Source organism: Bufo bufo, chromosome 4, assembly GCF_905171765.1.
Source record: "Bufo bufo chromosome 4, aBufBuf1.1, whole genome shotgun sequence".
NCBI classification, from domain to species: Eukaryota; Metazoa; Chordata; class Amphibia; order Anura; family Bufonidae; genus Bufo; species Bufo bufo.
This window is the reverse complement of record NC_053392.1, coordinates 130,524,350-130,548,555: the sequence shown is the minus strand read 5'-3', so window position 1 is coordinate 130,548,555 and position 24,206 is coordinate 130,524,350.

Genomic DNA, 24,206 nt, shown 5'->3' with positions numbered 1-24,206 from the left:
CCTGTCGGATCCGTCCTGCCGCAAGTGTAAAAGTAGCCTCATACATCGGTTTTAACTGATTGCCAGGTCAGTATATAAGGTTTACCTTAAAATATATATATATATATATATATATATATATATATAGATGGGAGCGTGCCCCTTACAGTGTGACTGTGTCCAGTATGTTTATGGATGCATGTGGGAGCGTGCCCCTTACAGTGTGACTGTGTCCAGTATGTTTATGGATGCACGTGGGAGCGTGCCCCTTACAGTGTGACTGTGTCCGGTATGTTTATGGATGCATGTGGGAGCGTGCTCCTTACAGTGTGACTGTGTCCAGTATGTTTATGGATGCATGTGGAAGCATGCCCCTTACAGTGTGACGGTGTCCGGTATGTTTATGGATGCATGTGGGAGCGTGCCCCTTACAGTGTGACTGTGTCCGGTATGTTTATGGATGCATGTGGAAGCATGCCCCTTACAGTGTGACGGTGTCCGGTATGTTTATGGATGCATGTGTAGGAGGAATAGGTAGCCAACACTGATTTGTGTTATTTTTTATTTTTAAATTGGGGTATCCCCCAAAATATTGGGACATATAACAAAATAAAACTAAGAATAAGTGCACTTGAGTACAAGAATGGATGGTTGAGGCTGGTATAAATGTCTATTCTGCACAAGATCCAGATTGTTATTTGAAATGTTTCTGTATTTTATTAGTTATTAGTTATTTTTAATTCATTTCCCTATCCACATTTGTTTTCAGAACAGTTGCCATGCTCTTAAGCACATTTTGATGCCTTTTGCAGCCCTCTAGCCCTTTCCAGGACTTTTTTAGAGCAATTTTAGTGCCCAAAAGTTCGGGTCCCTATTGACTTCAATGGGGTTCGGGGTCAAGTTCGGGTCCTGATCCCGAACTTTTTTTCTAAAATTCGGCCGCACCTGCCGAACCCGAACATCCAGGTGTCTGCTCAACTCTAAATATAATGTTATTCAGTTCACCTACGATATGTGGTTCCAATGTAATGGCTGATTGGTGTGTAATGTACTGTGCACCGCAGTTGGGCAGCCATATAGCAGAGCAAGTTTTCATTGCAACTTTAATTCTGATGCCCTTTCCTTAGGTTAGGCCATCAGTGCTTGATTTCTTGGAATCTGCCATGTCCCTTTCATAGTATACACAGGCACAATGCACTGCCCCTTTCTGCAGACCATGCACAATTCTAATAGGCCACACATCCTTTTCATGACATGGCACTGCCCCCTCGGTGTACATTTGGGTGCCAGAGCTGCATCTGATCCCACACACAGGTTCATGGAGGACTGTAGTACGGGAAGTGCCAGAATGCTTCCGTGATGCCCAGGAGATTTGCCATGCAATAGATCTCTCCATTTTTCAGGAGCCTCCTGAATATTCTTCCTTTTTCTTTTATTTTTTCTTTTTATCCCAAATACAGAATTAAATTAAAGATATCGCAAAAAAAGTTAAATACAAAAGCAGAGAAATAAAAATTTAGAAAATTTAGAAAAAGAGTCTCTTAATGGCTTGGCTAATTAAAGCATCCCAAAGTTACAGATTTTTTAACCACCTCCCGTCCGCCCATAGGATATAAACGTCCGGGAGGTGGATCTCTATTTCTGAATGGACGTTTCTGAACGTCCGTTCAGAAACTGCAGCTGCACGCTAATCGTGCAGCTGCTGATCGGGTTGCCCGCTGTCAGTGACAGCAGGGCAACCCAGAGAGAAGGCAGGGACAGTGGTCAGGTGTCCCTGCCTTCTGGATTGCTGCATACACATCGCTCACCGAGCGCTGTGTATGCAGAGCAGGAAGTGTCAAAACAAGCAATATTTGTCACCTTACATCACAAAAAGTGCAACACCAAGTGATCAAAAACGCGTATGTCCCACAAAATGCTACCAATAAAACCGTCACCTCATCCCGCAAAAAATTTGCCCCTACATAAGAAAATCTCTAAAAAACAAAACAAAAACTATAGCTCTTAGAACATGGAGACACTAAAACATCTTTTTTTTAAATTTCAAATATGCTATTATTGTGTTAAAGTGAAACAAATAAAAAAAAGTATACATATTAGGTATTGCCGCGTCCGTAAAAACAATCTCTATAAAAATATCACATGACCTAACCCCTTCGGGTGAACACCGTAAAAAAAAAAAAAAGAAAAACTGTGTCAAAACAAGCAATTTTTGTCACCTTACATCACAAAAAATGCAACACCAAGTGATCAAAAACGCGTATGTCCCACAAAATGGTACCAATAAAACCGTCACCTCATCCCGCAAAAAATTTGCCCCTACATAAGAAAATCTCTAAAAAACAAAACAAAAACTATAGCTCTTAGAACATGGAGACACTAAAACATCTTTTTTTTAAATTTCAAATATGCTATTATTGTGTTAAAGTGAAACAAATAAAAAAAAGTATACATATTAGGTATTGCCGCGTCCGTAAAAACAATCTCTATAAAAATATCACATGACCTAACCCCTTCGGGTGAACACCGTAAAAAAAAAGAAAAGAAAAACTGTGTCAAAACAAGCAATTTTTGTCACCTTACATCACAAAAAATGCAACACCAAGTGATCAAAAACGCGTATGTCCCACAAAATGGTACCAATAAAACCGTCACCTCATCCCGCAAAAAATGAGCCCCTACATAAGAAAATCTCTCAATAAATAAAAAAACTATAGCTCTCAGAACATGGACACATTAAAAAAAATTTGGGGTTTCAAAAATGCTATTATTGTGTAAAACTTTAATAAATGAGAAAAAGTATACATATTAGGTATTGCCACGTCCGTAACAATATGCTCTATAAAAATGTCACTTGACTGAACCTCTCAGAAGAACGCTGTAAAAATAAATTGAAACTGTGCTAAAACAACCATTTTTTTGGTCACCTTGCCCCATAAAGTGTTATAATGAATGATCAAAAAATCATATGTACCCAAAAATAGTAGCAATTAAACTGGCACCTTATCCCCTAGTTTCCAAAATGGGATCACTTCTTGGGAGTTTCTACTGTAAGGGTGCATCAGGGGGCTTCAAATGGGACATGGCATCTAAAAACCATGTGGAGTTCCTTTTCTTCTGCGCCCTGCCGTGTGCCCATACAGCAGTTTATGACCACATGTGGGGTGTTTCTGTAAACCGCAGAATCTGGGTAATAAATATTGAGTTTTGTTTGGCTGTTAACCATCGATGTGTTAAAGAAAAAATTGGATTAAAATAGAAAATCTGCCAAAAAAGTGAAATTTAAAAATTTGATCTCCATTTTCATTTAATTCTTGTGGAATGCCTAAAGGGTTAACAAAGTTTGTAAAATCGGTTTTAAGTAACTTGAGGGGTGTAGTTTCTACAATGGGGTCATTTATGGGGGTATCCACTATGTAGGCCCCACAAAGTTACTTCAGACCTGAACTGGTCCTTAAAAAGGGGGTTTTGGCAATTTTCTTAAAAATTTGAAGAATTGCTTCTAAACTTCTAAGCCTTCTAACGTCCTAAAAAAATAAAATGACATTTCCAACATGATGCCAACATAAAGTAGACATATGGGGAATGTTAAGTAATAAATATTTTATGAGGTATCACTTTCTGTTTTAAAAGCAGAGAAATTGAAATTTAGAAAATTGCGAATTTTTTTAAATTTGTGGTAAATTTGGGATTTTTTCATGAATAAAGGTGAAATATATTGACTCAAATTTATGACTATCATGAAGTATAATGTGTCACGAGAAAACAATCTCTGAATGACTTGGATAAGTAAAGGCGTTCCAAAGTTATTACCACATAAAGTGAGATATGTCAGTTTTGCAAAATTAGGCCTGGTCAGGAAGGGGGCAAATGGCCCAGATGGCAAGTGGTTAACCCCTTAGTTACCACCCATACATGTTTTTACGGCGGTCGCTAAGGGGCCTTAGGCTGGGCCGCCGCGTTTTTACGGCCGACCAGTTTAAGCGCTGCACGGGTCCCCCGTGCAGCGGGGAGCACGGACCTGGCTCTCACATGAGAGCTGGGGCCCTGCTCTAACAGCCTGGATCGGCAGGAGTGCCGATCCGGGCTGTTTAACCCTTTACATGCCGGGCGCAATGGAGGCCGCTGCATGTAAAGTGGTGCTGCACTCAGGGCTCGGGCTGTTGTGTGCTCCTCCAGTCCCAGGCTGTAGAGAACAGAGAGCTGCTGATTGGTGGATTAGAATCTGATCAACCAATCAGCACTGCCCCTCAGAAACATGACTGATAATTGCTGTTACAAACTGTCATTCATGGTTGCCGGCTGCAGGAGGAGGAAGATGTCTCCCAGCTTTGCTGCATCATCCCCTCTGTCTGCAAGAGAGAAGCATCCGTGTGTCTGTAGTGAAGTCTGCGACCCCTCTTTAGATCATGGTAAGTTCTCAGTCAGACATTACTGGACCAGGGAACTGTATGGGATGATTTATGTGGATGAAGAGGTTCATCTAAAACTCTGCATAAGACGAGCGGAGCTTGTTCATAGCAGCCAATAAGGTTCCAGTGCCTTTGGTTTATCTATTCACTGCCCCCTTCATCGTACTGGTCACTTCCCACCCTAATTTACAGATCACTGCCTTATCTTACAATTCACTTCCATATATTACTGGTCACTGTCCTAACTTACTGGTTATTACCCTACCTTACTGGTCTCTATCCGCCCTATTTTACTGCTAACTGTCCTATCTTCAATTCACTGAGATTGATGATATAGAACACCAAAGAAGATGATCAGTAAAATCAGTTTTTTGATACTACAATTGGGGTTATGGATGATATTTATTGTGGGTGACTCTCACAACTTACCCATTATTAATTACTGTATTGCCCATTATCGTATGTATCAGTGGTCTTAATAGTCTGACATTTCCACTGTCCTGTCTTACTGGTCATTACCCTATCATACTGGTTATTATTCATCCTATCTTACTGGTCTCTGTCCTATCTTACTGCTTACTATCTCCCCTCTCTTCCTGGATGCTGCTCTATCTTACTGGCCAATGTCCCCCCTATTTCACTGGTCACTGTCACTGGTCACACAAACAACAGCAACCATGATAACACCAAGGTAAGGAGAGGCGATTAAGGCTACTTTCAAACTGGCGTTTTGGCTTTCCATTTGTGAGATCCATTCATGGCTCTCACAAGCGGTCCAAAACTGATCAGTTTTGCCCTAATGCATTCTGAATGGAAAAGGATCCGATCAGAATGCATCAGTATGCCTCAGTTTACTTTTGTTCCGTCTCCATTCCGCTTTGGTGTCCGTCTGACGAAACTGAGCCACAATGTAAGTCAATGGGGACGGATCCGTTTTCTATGACACAATCTGGCACAAAAGAAAACGAATCCGTCCTCCATTGACTTTCAATGGTGTTCAAGACGGATCCGTCTTGGCTATGTTAAAGATAATACAAACTGATCCGTTCAGAACGGATGCAGACGGTTGTATTATCTGAACGGATCCAATGTGCAGATCCATGACGGATCCGCACCAAAGGCGAGTGTGAAAGTAGCCTAATTATTATGTCCACTGCTTTTGGTAGTCCACAGCACAAGGAGAGATTTATCATTCTTGTACACCAGAAAACTGATAAACAAAAGTTGCAAATTCTGTTTAAAATGTTTGTAAATGGCGTTTTACTGCCAGCCTCTCCATTTTTTGAAAGGGGTGGGCTTGGACATCAGCCCCAGAAGATTTACTTAAAGGGGTTGTCCGGGATTGGGGACATTTGTCTATTAGTAATCTAATAACATAAACATTACAAACATGCATGTGGTACCTTTAGAACATATTGCTGAAGCCCTATTTTCCTCCTTTCAATTCATGCCCGGAAGTGAGTGTTTTCTTATCTTCAGTGACTACCGGGTCCCTAGCAGGCGAGCATAGCTTCCTCTTCCTCTGCCAGGGAGCCCGGTGATGTCACTGGCATTTAGATAATAATGCAGAGAGGTCGGAGGGGCGGTAACTTGTCCGGCCGGCATCACGCTAAGCCCCGCCCCCAGTCGGTGACGTCACCGGTCCTTCAGCATTACAATGAATGGAGGAGGATTACTATGCTTGTTAGCATAGAAAACTCCTCCCATCAGAATTACTAGCTAATGGGGCAGAAGGCGTTAGAAAGGAGGAATTCCTTTCACCACAGGATGACATGGCGATGCTAATTGCATATATTGCATTTAGACAATGGCATGTAGATTGTGTAAAAAAAAAAAAAAGATAAAACAATGGCTCAGTTGAAAGAAAAGGTAATAATAGTGTAATCAGTCTGCTTTTTTTTTTTTGGATTTGAAATAAACGGATAATCCTATTTATGTAATAAGGCTGCTTTTGTCTAGTTTAAAATCATTTTTTTAGCCCCGTACTTGTGTTTTGGAATGAATCTTTTTAGCACATTCTCCTTTTGGAGTTGCAGTGTGTGCATTTCACTTTCCTGTGGTTAGGGTACTTTCACATTTGCAGCAGGACGGATCCGACAGGCTGTTCACCCTGTCGGATCCGTCCTTCCGCTATTTCGCCGTGCCGCCGGACCGCCGCTCCATCCCCATTGACTATAATGGGGACGGGGGCGGAGTTCCGGCGCAGCACAGCAGTGCACAGCGAAAGGCCGCCAGACTAAAAGTCCTGCATGTCCGACTTTTTAGTCCGGCGGCCTCTCACCGCGAACTGCTGTACTGCGCCGGAGCTCCGCCCCCGTCCCCATTATAGTCGATAGGGACGGAGCGGCGGTCCGGCGGCACGGCGAAATAGCGGAAGGACGGATCCGACAGGGTGAACAGCCTGTCGGATCCGTCCTGCCGCAAGTGTGAAAGTAGCCTCATACATCGGTTTTAACTGATTGCCAGGTCAGTATATAAGGTTTACCTTGAAATATATATGTATATATATATATATATATATATAGATGGGAGCGTGCCCCTTACAGTGTGACTGTGCCCGGTATGTTTATGGATGCATGTGGGAGCGTGCCCCTTACAGTGTGACTGTGTCCGGTATGTTTATGGATGCATGTGGGAGCGTGCTCCTTACAGTGTGACTGTGTCCGGTATGTTTATGGATGCATGTGGAAGCGTGCCCCTTAAAGTGTGACGGTGTCCGGTATGTTTATGGATGCATGTGGGAGCGTGCCCCTTACAGTGTGACTGTGTCCGGTATGTTTATGGATGCATGTGGGAGCGTGCTCCTTACAGTGTGACTGTGTCCGGTATGTTTATGGATGCATGTGGAAGCGTGCCCCTTAAAGTGTGACGGTGTCCGGTATGTTTATGGATGCATGTGGGAGCGTGCCCCTTACAGTGTGACTGTGTCCGGTATGTTTATAGATGCATGTGGAAGCGTGCCCCTTACAGTGTGACTGTTTCCGGAATGTTTATGGATGCATGTGGGAGCGTGCCCCTTACAGTGTGACTGTGTCCGGTATGTTTATGGATGCATGTGGGAGCGTGCCCCTTACAGTGTGACTGTGTCCGGTATGTTTATGGATGCATGTGGAAGCGTGCCCCTTACAGTGTGACTGTTTCCAGAATGTTTATGGATGCATGTGGGAGCGTGCCCCTTACAGTGTGACTGTGTCCAGTATGTTTATGGATGCATGTGGAAGCGTGCCCCTTACAGTGTGACGGTGTCCGGTATGTTTATGGATGCATGTGGGAGCGTGCCCCTTACAGTGTCACTGTGTCCGGTATGTTTATGGATGCATGTGGGAGGGTGCTCCTTACAGTGTTACTTTGTCCGGTATGTTTATGGATGCATGTGGAAGCGTGCCCCTTACAGTGTGACGGTGTCCGGTATGTTTATGGATGCATGTGGGAGCGTGCCCCTTACAGTGTGACGGTGTCCGGTATGTTTATGGATGCATGTGGGAGCGTGCTCCTTACAGTGTGACTGTGTCCAGTATGTTTATGGATGCATGTGGAAGCGTGCCCCTTACAGTGTGACTGTGTCCGGTATGTTTATGGATGCACGAGGGAGCGTGCCCCTTACAATGTGACTGTGTCCGGTATGTTTATGGATGCATGTGGGAGCGTGCCCCTTACAGTGCGACTGTGTCCGGTATGTTTATGGATGCATGTGGGAGCGTGCCCCTTACAGTGTGACGGTGTCCGATTGTCTCTAAGCTCTGCAAACACTGAGCACATGACAGATGCCAGAGATAGAGCAAGGAGAAGTTTATGGGCGTACATATGGGGGAGGAATATAAGCCAGGAGGATGAATATGTATGAGGGGGCGGATCGAAGAAGGAGTGGAGGCTGTGCAGGATGCATGAATATGTATGAGGGGGGCGGGTGCAGGGACATGATGTTAGATAGGAGAAATCAGCAGATGCCGCCCTGCACTGGGACCCACAATGCAGTGCGGCAGGAAGTGAAGGAACAGATAAACAGATATGTAAACAATGTGTTCAGGGCTGTAGGAGCCATGTTCCAGTGTAAAAGATACCTCAAACCACCTTGGGACCATAGACTTTGCTACTAAAGGTGAGTAAGATGTTTTAAAAAAAATAAGTTTGATCCCGGACAACCCCTTTAATGTATGCCAGTTTTCTGCTGTAAATGATGACCAAAATCTATGGCAGCTGTGAGCTGGCCAAGAATTAATTCAGGGTGCATAGACTGTCAGAGGATGCACTTAATTTTTAACCAGGCATGAACTTCATGATAAATTAAATGCATCCCCCCTGCTCTTGATAAATTTCCCGAGATTTTTGGTGAGTGGAAAACAACTCCAAACATGTTCTGACAGTTGCTGGCTATTATGGGATGATGGGAGTTGTACAAACCGGATTCCAAAAAAGTTGGGACACTATACAAATCGTGAATAAAAACTGAATGCAATGATGTGGAGGTGCCAACTTCTAATATTTTATTCAGAATAGAACATAAATCACGGAACAAAAGTTTAAACTGAGAAAATGTACCATTTTAAGGGAAAAATATGTTGAATCAGAATTTCATGGTGTCAACAAATCCCCAAAAAGTTGGGACAAGGCCATTTTCACCACTGTGTGGCATCTCCCCTTCTTCTTACAACACTCAACAGACGTCTGGGGACCGAGGAGACCAGTTTCTCAAGTTTAGAAATAGGAATGCTCTCCCATTCTTGTCTAATACAGGCCTCTAACTGTTCAATCGTCTTGGGCCTTCTTTGCTGCACCTTCCTCTTTATGATGCGCCAAATGTTCTCTATAGGTGAAAGATCTGGACTGCAGACTGGCCATTTCAGTACCCGGATCCTTCTCCTACGCAGCCATGATGTTGTGATTGATGCAGAATGTGGTCTGGCATTATCTTGTTGAAAAATGCAGGGTCTTCCCTGAAAGAGATGACGTCTGGATGGGAGCATATGTTGTTCTAGAACCTGAATATATTTTTCTGCATTGATGGTGCCTTTCCAGACATGCAAGCTGCCATGACACACGCACTCATGCAACCCCATACCATCAGAGATGCAGGCTTCTGAACTGAGCCTTGATAACAACTTGGGTTGTCCTTGTCCTCTTTGGTCCGGATGACATGGCGCCCCAGATTTCCAAAAAGAACTTCGAATCGTGACTCGTCTGACCACAGAACAGTCTTCCATTTTGCCACACTCCATTATTTTTTTTTAAATGGACTTTTATTCAAGGAAAAGTACCAGTAAGCTGTAAACAAAACCATTACTGGTCAAAATACCGAATACATCAGACATTTCAGTTACAGCATGTAAGAAAAAAAAAAAAACATAACAGAAAGATAAGCGAATACAGGTACTTTCCCCAATTTTTCCCCCTTTCCCCCCCTCCCTCTCCCTCCCCCCCCTTCGCCCCCCAAAAAACTGACATATCCAACAGTGAGAAAAGTCACTTGACCGTGCAAAATTTTGAGGATAATGGTCCCCATAGAGCTAACATCAATGAAAACATTTATTATTATTGTCTTCTTTATCCCTCCCCTAGAAACCCCCTCCCCTCCCCCAGGCCCCCCCTTCCCCTTCCTCCCCCCCCCCCCCCCCCTCTCACCTTTGTCTATCTTGAACGTCTCGGCTACTAGAAACTACAACAGATATTGATCGGATCCATAAGATTACTCATTCATAAGTTCACACTTTCAATGCACCCAATTGTCCCTTCAAATCTTCCTGTAAATACCAAGTTGTAAGTCTAAAGGGCCCCATCAATGTGGGATATTCCGAATTGTTAATGTATTGTACTATAAATCTCCTCCATACTTTGTACAATTTTTTACCCAATATTTCTTTCCTGGTAATCGCATCTCTCCATTCTAGAAGAAATATCTGTTTTAATCGGTTCATCAACATTTCACCACTGGGAACATTCACCAGCAACCAGTGCGTCAATAAGCAGCGTTTTGCCTCCAACAGAATCTTGTGTTCCAGAACCGACAGTCCCTTCCTCTCCCTATCCCTTTCATCATCAGATGTTTCTTTCCCATCCGCCTGAAATATGACCAACTGGGGTGATAATTTACACTGGGTATTGCCCAGCTGTTTCATAATTGTGGACACCTGAGCCCAGAATCCAGTTACGCTGGGGCACATCCATAAACCATGCAACAGGTCTGTTCCTGGTGAGCTACATTTTGGGCAGGCACTTATTCTATCTGGCCTAGCCTGAGAGGGTGGAAAATTAAATCCATATATTGCCCTGTGTATTATCTTGAACTGCGTTTCTCTCATCTGTTCCTTAGGTACTGCTCGATATAATGCCTGAATACCTGCCTGGGCGATGGGCTCCAAATCCGTTATCTCCAACTGATTTTCCCACTTCCTGAACAGGCTAGCCACCAGCTGATCCTCCCAGGTTGCCCTGAGAATATTATAGATTTCTGAAATAGACATCCTACACTTATGTCCCAGAAAGGTTTCAAACTTGTTCTTCTGCCCTTCTTTGGAGATATCCCTTATAATACTTTTCACATAACTATGAACTTGCCTATACGAGAATTGTGCAGGTTTCTGTAGGCCCCATCTCTCTACTAACTCTTCCAGTGATGCCCATCTGGTCTCTCTCTCGTGTATCAGGTCCCCCAACTTTGTAATTCCCTTGTCCGCCCACTCTTGGAAGGATTTTTCGCTATAACCAGGAGGAAAGTTGGGATTACCTTGTATAGGAAGGTGTTTCGAGAACAGATATGATGAACCAAAGAGTTTCCTCACATTTTTCCAAGCAATGATTGTGTCCCGAAGAATAAGAGACCTTCTTGCTACACATGGGAGTTTTGACACCTGGGTGTGGAGGAGGGATACCAGGTTCCATGGAGCTGCTAGCTGACTCTCGACACCTAGATTTGAGTAAAACGAAGTCTTATTTGCCCAGTCTAATATGTGTCTGCTAAGGCACGCCAAATTATACCCCCTCAAGTCTGGGAAATTAAGACCTCCTTGCTCCTTCTTAATTTTCAACTTTTTTAATGCTATTCTTGCCTTCCTCCCTCTCCACAAGAATCGAGTAAATTTTTTCTCTAGGTCACTAATATCTGCATGTCGCAAGAGAATCTGTATTGTCTGTAAGGGATACATTAGCTTCGCCGCCCCCATCATCTTAATTAGGTGAAAGATCTGGACTGCAGACTGGCCATTTCAGTACCCGGATCCTTCTCCTACGCAGCCATGATGTTGTGATTGATGCAGATCGTGGTCTGGCATTATCTTGTTGAAAAATGCAGGGTCTTCCCTGAAAGAGATGACGTCTGGATGGGAGCATATGTTGTTCTAGAACCTGAATATATTTTTCTGCATTGATGGTGCCTTTCCAGACATGCAGGCTGCCATGACACACGCACTCATGCAACCCCATACCATCAGAGATGCAGGCTTCTGAACTGAGCCTTGATAACAACTTGGGTTGTCCTTGTCCTCTTTGGTCCGGATGACATGGCGCCCCAGATTTCCAAAAAGAACTTCGAATCGTGACTCGTCTGACCACAGAACAGTCTTCCATTTTGCCACACTCCATTATTTTTTTTTAAATGGACTTTTATTCAAGGAAAAGTACCAGTAAGCTGTAAACAAAACCATTATTGGTCAAAATACCGAATACATCAGACATTTCAGTTACAGCATGGAAGAAAAAAAAAAACATAACAGAAAGATAAGCGAATACAGGTACTTTCCAGGTTCCATGGAGCTGCTAGCTGACTCTCGACACCTAGATTTGAGTAAAACGAAGTCTTATTTGCCCAGTCTAATATGTGTCTGCTAAGGCACGCCAAATTATACCCCCTCAAGTCTGGGAAATTAAGACCTCCTTGCTCCTTCTTAATTTTCAACTTTTTTAACGCTATTCTTGCCTTCCTCCCTCTCCACAAGAATCGAGTAAATTTTTTCTCTAGGTCACTAATATCTGCATGTCACAAGAGAATCAGTATTGTCTGTAAGGGATACATTAGCTTCGCTGCCCCATCATCTTAATCAGCTGGCAACGACCCATTAAGGAAAGAGGTAAATTCATCCACCTGTCCAGATCTTTTTTAATTTTGGTAAACAAAGGTGGGTAGTTCAACCTGTAAATGGAATGTGGCGATTTCCCTATTTTGACCCCTAAATAAGTCATCTGGGTCGACGGTTTAGCGATACCATACTTCTCTGTGCCAATATTTCTCCCATCATCTCCCTGGGCCAACGGAAGCAATTCACATTTACTTCTATTCACTGCATAACCTGAGTACTTCCCGAACTCACCTAGTAATTCCATAATCTTACCCAGATGTTGTTTCGGGCGGGCTAAGAATAATATTATGTCATCGGCGAACAAGGCCGCTTTTGCCCTACACCCCCCAACTTTGATGCCCTCAAATATATTAGAGTCACACAATTCCCTGGCAAGTGGTTCTAGAGCTAAATTAAACAGGAGAGGAGAAAGCGGACAACCCTGTCAGGTACCTTTTTGAAGTTAAAAGGGTTTAGATAAAAAGCCTTGAGTAAACACCCTTGCTTTAGTGTTATGATACATCTGGGATAAATAGGCCCTAAATGCCCCTTTAAAGCCCATCCTATCTAACACTGCTTCCAGCCATGCCCATCTGACATTATCAAATGCCTTTTCCACATCTAAGGTGAGCATGGCGGAAACTCCCCTCTAACTGGAAGATGTTGAACTCGATCCAAGACCGTCAAGACAGTCCTTATATTTGTCACAGCTGACCTACCCTTTACAAACCCTACCTGTTCTTTTCCTATTAACTGGGGCAAGAATTTCACTAAGCGGTCCGCTATAATCTTGGCCAGCAGTTTTGCATCAACATTAATTAAAGATATGGGTCTGTAAGAACCCGGTGACGATGGATCTTTTCCTGGCTTGGGAAGTAGTTTAATATAAGACATATTTTCATTGTCTAATGTCATACGACCCTGAAAGACACAGTTAAATAATTCCAATAGGACAGTGGAAACCTGGGGTACTAAAGCCTTGAAATATTCCCCTGTGAACCCATCAGGCCCTGGGGCTTTGGAATTACCCAAGTGTCTAATGGCCTCTTGTAATTCTTGCAGTGATATATCAGCATTCAGAGTAAGTAGTTGTTCCTCTGTCAAATTTGGTAGCTTCACCCTATTTAAAACTGTATCGGTCAGATCACACGTTGCTTCATCCTTATATAGGGCTTCATAGTAGGAGCCTACGATGTTACTGATTACCTTAGGGCAGTGCTTCTCAATTATTTTCTGTCATGCCCCCCCTAGGAAGAAGAAAACATTTTGCGCCCCCCGCGTGACTGTAAATAGTATAATTTGTCTATAAAATTGTTATAAGTACACCTCTGCATAACACTGTATCCTTATTAACGTATAAGAGAATAAAAAAAGAAAGAAATGTGGATCGGACACACACTTATGGGGGGATCTGTGGATGACGGACACTTATGGGGGGATCTGTGGATGACGGACACTTATGGGGGGGATCTGTGGATGACGGACACTTATGGGGGGATCTGTGGATGACGGACACTTATGGGGGGGATCTGTGGCTGTTATATATGTGCCATCCACAGACCCCCCACCCCATAACAGTGCCATCCACAGTGCTCCCCCCCAGCCCATAACAGTGCCATCCACAGACCCCCACCCCTTAACTGTGCCATCCAGATTCCGTGTGGCCGCCGCCGTTTAAAGTTATTAAACATGCCCCCCTCACTCCTAATAGTACCGTATATCCGAATTTCTTCTGTATAATGCCGGCAGGCGGGCCGGGCGGCCGGTGCGTCCCTCATTGACGTCACTTGTCTGCGCCGCCTGCTTCATTCATAAAGCAGGCGGTGCAGGCACATGACATCACTGAGGGACGCGCCGGTCGCCCGGCCTGCCTGCCGACATTATACAGAAGAAATTCACACACCCCAAAGGCTGGCCCTGAACGAGCCCCCCTTTACGGAGCCTGGCGCCCCCCTGGGGGGCGCGCCCCACTATTTGAGAAGCACTGCCTTAGGGTCATGGGTCCCATTCTCCTCCTTGTCCATCAGAAATGCAATATGTTGTGGATTCCTCATTCCCTTAGCTAGGTTTGCAAGCAACCTACCCGATTTATTTCCAAACTTATATAATTTTGTCTCCATTTCTGACTGTCTCAGTGACTCCCTTTCCTTCACGCATTTTTCAAAAGTTCGTCGCTCAGCCATCCAATTCTGTCTGTTAATATCTGACGGGTTACCACTGAAATTAGAGTATGCTATCCTGACTTTCTGTCTCGCTTCACTAAAGGATTTTTGGGCCTTCTTTTTAATATTACCTATATATCCCATGATCTTTCCCCTCAACACCACCTTTGATGCGTTCCAGAATAGCTGCGGATCATCTAAATGTATCTCATTATCAGACTTGAACTCCTCCCACCATATGGATAGTTTTTCTACAAATTCTTCTCTTGTGCTCAGATGAGAAGGAAAACGCCAAATATAATCTAGCCCTCTTGGGAATGACTCAAACAACTCTATGGATACCAGTGCATGGTCTGATAGAACCAGGTCGCCAATCTCCGCCTCTTCCACCCTATATGAAAGTGAAAGGGAAAGAAGTATATAATCAATCCTCGACCACGAGAGCTGTGAGTTGGAATAGAATGTAAAACCCCGGTCATCCGGATGTAATTGGCGCCATGGATCTACCAGACCCGCTCCCTCCATGAAGGGTTGCATCACCTTGTCCTGTGACACATCAATCCCAACCCTATCACCTTCTCGCTTTCTGTCTTCTGCACCTCTCACCACTGAGTTAAAATCCCCTCCGATGATTTTATGAGGGTTCACATCTCCTAACACCCTGGACTCCAATTCACTGAAGAAAACACCATTGTTGGTATTGGGGCCATACACGTTATAAATGCTGTATTGTGTATCCTGAACCTGAATAAGAACCTGTGCCCACCTGCCCTTTGTATCAGCAGAATGCCCTATTATCGTGCAGTTAAGCTGTTTATTGACTAATGTTAAAACTCCTGCCTTTCTATCACACGCCGAGGAACCAAACACTGCCCCCACCCACAACTTTTTCATCCTGTCAAAGTTCTTCTCCTCTAGGCGGGTCTCCTGGAGAAGCACAATGTCAGGCTTGAGTTTCTTTAAATGTCTGAGAATCATCCATCTTTTATGGGGTGACCTCAGACCTTTTATGTTCCAGGAGATGATTTTCATCTTATATCTTCCTCAATACTACTACCTTTGTAGCCGGATTACCAAATACACTCAAAATGGACAAAAGTTACTAGTTGCTTTTACCAGAACTCCTAAATAAACTTCCCTTCCTTACCCACCTGTCCCCCCTTCCCTAACCGTTAGAGCAGCCCCTAACTATGTTTACACTAAATAAACTTCCTTTTTTCTGGGTTGCGGCACCCGCTCGGCCTCCTAACTCAAGCCACAATTTACCAGAAGTTATTTGTCCCCCAGAGTAAGCATTAATATTATCAACCAAGCATATTCTTGAACAATAAACATCTCAAATGATAACTTCCTCCACTAATCAATATCAGTGGGCATTATAAACACAAAGGGAAGATCACCCCCTGTGAACAATAGAACCCACTACTACACGTGGTGGATCATACTGAACCATAACATATATTGTCACCGGAACAGTCACCTCCTCGGATACGATCGCACTTCTCTCCTGGAAGTACGTCTGTTGTCTATTCCTGGACGACTCTCTCTATCATGGCGTCCCCGCCCTGTGTCTTGAGAATTCGTCTGCCACCTTTCTCCTTCACTCATATCCGGACGCGGTGATGAGGACCTCCGTCTGCGTTCCTCTTCCCCCTCCTGTCTTCTGTTCTGTAGAGTGTCCAACATTTCCTCTGCAGCAAGCGGTTCATGAAATATAATCGTAGATCCACCCGCATGCGTAACGCGCAGTTTTGCTGGGTACATTAGCTGGAATTTGATTTTCCTTTGGTATAGCTGCGAACAAACATTGCTAAACTCTCTTCTTTTCTTTGCAACTGCCGCTGAATAATCTGCAAACAGCAGCACATTATTTCCTTGTATTTTGAGGGGGCTTTTCCTATTCCGGAATGCTCTTAAGATGGCTTCTTTATCACAGTAATCAAGATACTTCATAATTACTTGTCGTGGTTTTACAGACGCACCATGAGTCTCCCCCGCTCTTTTCACCTATGAATTTTCAATAGGCCCAATTCTATGCGCTCTCTCCACCTTATGACGGCCCTCTAGGCCCAGAGCCCGCGGCAAATCCAATTCGCAAAGTCACTTCAAGTCCATTGCTTTTACCGACTCTGGTAAGCCTATCAAGCGCAGATTGCTACGTCTCGACCTGTTTTCCAGATCCTCCACCCTGTCCATTAAAATTGCGTTTTATTTGGACAGTTCACTCAGGGTGCGAGCATGGCTAGTAGTCTCACTCTCCATAGAATGCGCTCTCTGCTCCAACTCCTCTAACCTGCCATCATGTTGATGAATCGTTTCATACAGCTGTTGCAGGGACGCTGACAGCGTTTTCGTCAGCGTATCCCTGATATCAGGAGCCAAATAAGTTGCCACTTCTATAGCCAGCGCTTTATAATCGATGCCCTTTGCCATCGGGGTCATCGACTCCACTGCCAGCGACTCACCCCCGTCACAAATGTTGATCTCCAGTTCAGGTGTAGAAGCGCAAGTCTCCGCCATCTTGCCTTGCGAGTCTCCCGCGCTGGCGGACATGGTGGACTTAATGCTGCCGCTCCGTAAAAGGTACCGCTCCATGCACCAGGTACCTTGGTCAATAGCAGACCTCAGCTTCTTTTTTGGTAGTGTTCACACGTTTGCACACACGGTGGGGATCTGTTTTGAAGACGAGCGGGTGCCGGAGCTCTTTCACTCCGCTGCTAGCATCCCAGCGCCGGAACTGGAAGTCCACACTCCATTTTAAATGATCCCTGGCCCAGTGAAAACGCCTGAGCTTGTGGATCTTGCTTAGAAATGGCTTCTTCTTTGCACTGTAGAGTTTCAGCTGGCAACGGCGGATGGTACGGTGGATTGTGTTCACTGACAATGGTTTCTGGAAGTATTCCTGAGCCCATTCTGTGATTTCCTTTACAGTAGCATTCCTGTTTGTGGTGCAGTGTCGTTTAAGGGCTCGGAGATCACAGGCATCCAGTATGGTTTTACGGCCTTGACCCTTACGCACAGAGATTGTTCCAGATTCTCTGAATCTTCGGATGATGTTATGCACAGTTGATGATGATAGATGCAAAGTCTTGGCAATTTTTCGCTGGGTAACACCTTTCTGATATTGCTCCACTATCTTTCTGCGCAACATTGTGGGAATTGGTGATCCTCTACCCATCTTGGCTTCTGAGAGACACTGCCACTCTGAGAAGCTCTTTTTATACCCAATCATGTTGCCAATTGACCTAATTAGTGTTAATTGGTCTTCCAGCTCTTCGTTATGCTCAAATTTACTTTTTCCAGCCTCTTATTGCTACTTGTCCCAACTTTTTGGGGATTTGTTGACACCGTGAAAATTGGAATCAGCGTATTTTTCCTTTAAAATGATACATTTACTCGGATTAAACGTTTGATCTGTCATCTACGTTCTATTACAAATAAAATATTGCCATTTGCCATCTCCACATCATTGCATTCAGTTTTTATTCACAATTTGTTTAGTGTCCCAACTTTTTTGGAATCCGGTTTGTATTTCTACAGCAGCACTTGCTGAGCCAGAGGTTGGAGACCATTGTTCTAAAAGTTGAAATAATTTCTTGCATCAATCGTTATCAGGGTTTTGGTTTATTTCTAGTTTACATCAAATTTTATATTTCTCCTCTATTGCCTCAACAATTGCCTGAAAATTATTTATATGTTGTATTCTTCCTTGCAGGTGTGCACATGTCCATTTTGAAGGAAAGATGACATCACAGCTACAGAGTTGACCGTCTGATAGCCTAGCTCGAATGCCCACCTCTCCTGAAGACCCCTCAGTCAAGTGGAGGACATCATCTCTGAAAGAGGGTCCTACAGATGCATCCTAGCAGTTTGAGCACCACTCCTGCAAGAGTCCATGCCCTGAGTGGTTTCACTGGGGAAATACTCCAGGGTGGTACTTGTGTTGGGATGCACCTCTGGCTGACTATCATCATTATATGAATGTTTAGATGAAATGGCTACTATCAGACAACCAGGAATGGATGTCTAAAATCCCATGATCTATGCAGCTTATCTGGATACTTCATGCAGTACGGGAAGTCTAGGTGGCCATTTATGGACAGGTAGGAAAGATAGTTAGCTAACAAATGAGAAATGCATATATGAGTGATAATGTAATGATCAAAAGAGGAGAAAATGTGAAAGGAAAGAATTAACTCTGATTTCTTGTATCAATCATTATCAGAGTTTTAGTTCATGTCTGGTTTCTTTCCACTTTCCTGCTTCTCTATTGATATAACATTCAATTATTGCCTGGAAATGATTAATATGTTATATTCCTAGTTGAGGGCGTGGATATGTCCATTTTGTAGGAAGGATGACATCACAGCTACAGAGTTGACCGTCTGATAGCCCAGCTCGACTGTCCACCTCTCCTGAAGACCCCTCAGCTTTTTGAGAGTTGGGTGGAGGACATCATCTCTGAAAGAGGGTCCCACAGATGCACCCTAGCAGTTTGAGCACCACTCTTACAAGAAGAGTCAATGCCCTAAAAGCGTGATTTCACCGGGGATTACTCCAGGGTGGTCCTTGTGTTGGGATGCACTTCTGGCTGGCTGTCGTCATCCTTTTAGGTAGATAATGAAGTGAGTGTAGTCAATAACCCCATAAAGAAGCGGAATGTTCATATAAAAATTGCTTCTATGAGGTGGTCAGGAAGGGATATCTAACATCCCATGATGTATACAGCTTACCTAAATACTTCATGCAGTACATGCAGTTTAAAGGGCCTTTTTTAGACAGCTAGGACAGATAGCTAGCTAACAAATCAATGAGAAATGCATATATGAGTAATAATGTAATGATCAAAAGAGGAGAAAATGTAAAAGGAAAGAAATAACTCAGATTTCTTGTATCAATCATTATCAGGGTTTTGGCTCATGTCTGGTTTCTTTCCACTTTTCTGCTTCTCCTCTATTGATATAACATTCAATAATTACCTGGAAATGATTAATATGTTATATCCCTAGTTAAGGGTGTGGACATGTCCATTTTGTAGGAAGGATGACATCACAGCTACAGAGTTGACCGTCTGATAGCCCAGCTCGACTGCCCACCTCTCCTGAAGACCCCTCAGCGTTTTGAGAGTTGGGTGGAGGACATCATCTCTGAAAGAGGGTCCCACAGATGCACCCTAGCAGTTTGAGCACCACTCTTACAAGAAGAGTCAATGCCCAAAAAGCGTGATTTCACCGGGGATTACTCCAGGGCGGTCCTTGTGTTGGGATGCACCTCTGGCTGGCTGTCGTCATCCTTTTAGGTAGATAATGAAGTGAGTGCTGTCAATAACCTTATAAAGAAGCAGAATGTTCAGATGAAATGGCTTCTATGAGGTGGTCAGGAAGGGATATCTAACATCCCATGATGTATACAGCTTACCTAAATACTTCATGCAGTACATGCAGTTTAAGGGGCCTTTTTTTAGACAGCTAGGACAGATAGTTAGCTAACAAATCAATGAGAAATGCATATATAAGAGATAATGTAATGATCAAAAGAGGAGAAAATGTGAAAGGAAAGAAATAACTCTGATTTCTTGTATCAATCATTATCAGGGTTTTGGCTCATGTCTGGTTTCTTTCCACTTTCCTGCTTCTCCTCTATTGATATAACATTCAATTATTGCCTGGAAATGATTAATATGTTATATTCCTAGTTGAGGGCGTGGATATGTCCATTTTGTAGGAAGGATGACATCACAGCTACAGAGTTGACCGTCTGATAGCCCAGCTCGACTGCCCACCTCTCCTGAAGACCCCTCAGCGTTTTGAGAGTTGGGTGGAGGACATCATCTCTGAAAGAGGGTCCCACAGATGCACCCTAGCAGTTTGAGCACCACTCTTACAAGAAGAGTCAATGCCCTAAAAGCGTGATTTCACCGGGGATTACTCCAGGGTGGTCCTTGTGTTGGGATGCACTTCTGGCTGGCTGTCGTCATCCTTTTAGGTAGATAATGAAGTGAGTGTAGTCAATAACCCCATAAAGAAGCGGAATGTTCATATAAAAATGGCTTCTATGAGGTGGTCAGGAAGGGATATCTAACATCCCATGATGTATACAGCTTACCTAAATACTTTATGCAGTACATGCAGTTTAAGGGGCCTTTTTTAGACAGCTAGGACAGATAGTTAGCTAACAAATCAATGAGAAATGCATATATGAGTAATAATGTAATGATCAAAAGAGGAGAAAATGTTAAAGGAAATAAGTAACTCTGATTTCTTGTATCAATCATTATCAGGGTTTTGGTTCATGTCTGGCTTCTTTCCACTTTTCTGCTTCTCCTCTATTGATATAACATTCATTAATTGACTGGAAATGATTAATATGTTATATTCCTAGTTGAGGGCGTGGATATGTCCATTTTGTAGGAAGGATGACATCACAGCTACAGAGTTGACCGTCTGATAGCCCAGCTCGACTGCCCACCTCTCCTGAAGACCCCTCAGCGTTTTGAGAGTTGGGTGGAGGACATCATCTCTGAAAGAGGGTCCCACAGATGCACCCTAGCAGTTTGAGCACCACTCTTATAAGAAGAGTCAATGCCCTAAAAGCGTGATTTCACCGGGGATTACTCCAGGGTGGTCCTTGTGTTGGGATGCACTTCTGGCTGGCTGTCGTCATCCTTTTAGGTAGATAATGAAGTGAGTGTAGTCAATAACCCCATAAAGAAGCGGAATGTTCATATAAAAATGGCTTCTATAAGGTGGTCAGGAAGGGATATCTAACATCCCATGATGTATACAGCTTACCTAAATACTTCATGCAGTTTATGGGGCCTTTTTTAGACAGCTAGGACAGATAGTTAGCTAACAAATCAATGATAAATGCATATATGAGTAATAATGTAATGATCAAAAGAGGAGAAAATGTAAAAGGAAAGAAATAACTCAGATTTCTTGTATCAATCATTATCAGGGTTTTGGCTCATGTCTGGTTTCTTTCCACTTTCCTGCTTCTCCTCTATTGATATAACATTCAATAATTACCTGGAAATGATTAATATGTTATATTCCTAGTTAAGGGCGTAGACATGTCCATTTTGTAGGAAGGATGACATCACAGCTACAGAGTTGACCGTCTGATAGCCCAGCTCGACTGCCCACCTCTCCTGAAGACCCCTCAGCGTTTTGAGAGTTGGGTGGAGGACATCATCTCTGAAAGAGGGTCCCACAGATGCACCCTAGCAGTTTGAGCACCACTCTTACAAGAAGAGTCAATGCCCTAAAAGCGTGATTTCACCGGGGATTACTCCAGACTGGTCCTTGTGTTGGGATGCACCTCTGGCTGGCTGTCGTCATCCTTTTAGGTAGATAATGAAGTGAGTGCTGTCAATAACCCCATAAAGAAGCGGAATGTTCAGATGAAATGGCTTCTATGAGGTGGTCAGGAAGAGATATCTAACAGCCCATGATGTATACAGCTTACCTAAATACTTCATGCAGTACATGCAGTTTAAGGGGCCTTTTTTTAGACAGCTAGGACAGATAGTTAGCTAACAAATCAATGAGAAATGCATATATAAGAGATAATGTAATGATCAAAAGAGGAGAAAATGTGAAAGGAAAGAAATAACTCAGATTTCTTGTATCAATCATTATCAGGGTTTTGGCTCATGTCTGGTTTCTTTCCACTTTCCTGCTTCTCCTCTTTTGATATAACATTCAATAATTACCTGGAAATGATTAATATGTTATATTCCTAGTTAAGGGCGTGGACATGTCCATTTTGTAGGAAGGATGACATCACAGCTACAGAGTTGACCGTCTGATAGCCCAGCTCGACTGCCCACCTCTCCTGAAGACCCCTCAGCGTTTTGAGAGTTGGGTGGAGGACATCATCTCTGAAAGAGGGTCCCACAGATGCACCCTAGCAGTTTGAGCACCACTCTTACAAGAAGAGTCAATGCCCTAAAAGCGTGATTTCACCGGGGATTACTCCAGGGTGGTCCTTGTGTTGGGATGCACCTCTGGCTGGCTGTCGTCATCCTTTTAGGTAGATAATGAAGTGAGTGCTGTCAATAACCCCATAAAGAAGCGGAATGTTCAGATGAAATGGCTTCTATGAGGTGGTCAGGAAGGGATATCTAACATCCCATGATGTATACAGCTTACCTAAATACATCATGCAGTACATGCAGTTTGAGGGGCCTTTTTTAGACAGATATGACAGATAGTTAGCTAACAAATTAATGCGAAATGCATATATGAGTGATAATGAAATGATCAAAAGAGGAGAAAATGTGAAAGGAAAGAAATAACTCTTATTTATTGTATCTGTTTCTTTAACTCTTTAACATGTATGACTATTTGATGTCCTTTCTGTCATATCTTTAATGAATTTCTATCATGTCTCATTGAAAATGTACACCTTCTGATAAAATATCTTGTTCCATTTTGGCATTAACCTTCTAAGCCCAAGGGAAGGGCAACCCTCCAGCCATGGTTCCCTAGAGGTTTCCCCCACAGGGGGTTTTCCTCTCCTGAGTGCAGGGGGGTGACTCTTCGTGAGTCGGGGTTGTGCCATGTTCAGTGCCCTATTCATAGCGATTGGTCTGAGAATAAATTTGAGGCACTGAATAAAAATACAGTCATTTGATGTTAAATAAATTCTCTCTATTTTACACCCAAGTTAAGTGTTTTGTGCACTTCTTTCATAATCTTTGGTTTGGGTGGTATTGCATCGGAGTGAGCGTTCATTGAATATTGCATAGCGACAAAGCCAGATATCCAGTTGTGCATTTTTAAACCTGTGCAGCAAGAGGATGGAGCAGAGATGACAAGTTTTCAGAGATTACATATTTATCAAAAAGGAACTTGTGTCATGATAAAGTTGATGTTCAGCGCCCTGGCTCATAGAAAAGGCACTAGGTGAGGAGAGAGTAGAGGATAGGAGCGGTGACTGAAGCAGTGAGGGTGGCTGTGGTTCTCAAGGTGCCTGACACTGTGAGCCTGTGGCTTAATTTTCCAGCTAAGTGCATAATCTTCATCCTTGGTAGTTGAACGGACATGGCCGCTCATTGTGTCCTGACCACAGTTCCATGGCCCCAGGTACCGACCTCCCATTCTCTTGTTGCATGGACCTCAGGTACTGGGGGTGTGAAAGTATGCTAGCTCAAACTCAATAGAGGTCAGTCATGCCGAGAGGACTGCTTCATCTTCCTCCCTGGGGCTTAAAGGGTTTGTGTAGGTGCTATACATTGATGAGCTATTCACAGAATATGTCTTCAATATCTGAGCGGTGGGGTTCCGACACCAGGCACCCCGACCGATCAGCTGTTTGAAGAGGAGACAGTGCTCCACTGCCAGTGGTCTCGGAAGTGAAGTGTAATCACAAGTACTCGCTCTATTCACTTGAATGCCACCACTGCAAAGGAGTCGCCGCTGAGTGTAATGAAGAGGAAGCAGCTCTCGCATGGAGCGTCACCTCTTCAAACCGCTGATCAGCTGGGTTGTCAGACCCCCGCCCATCAGATATTGAGGACCTGTCCTGAGGATAGGTCATTAATATATTCCTTCTGCACAAACCCTGTAATCTTCCCCTGGAAATGTAATGGTACCCTAGCA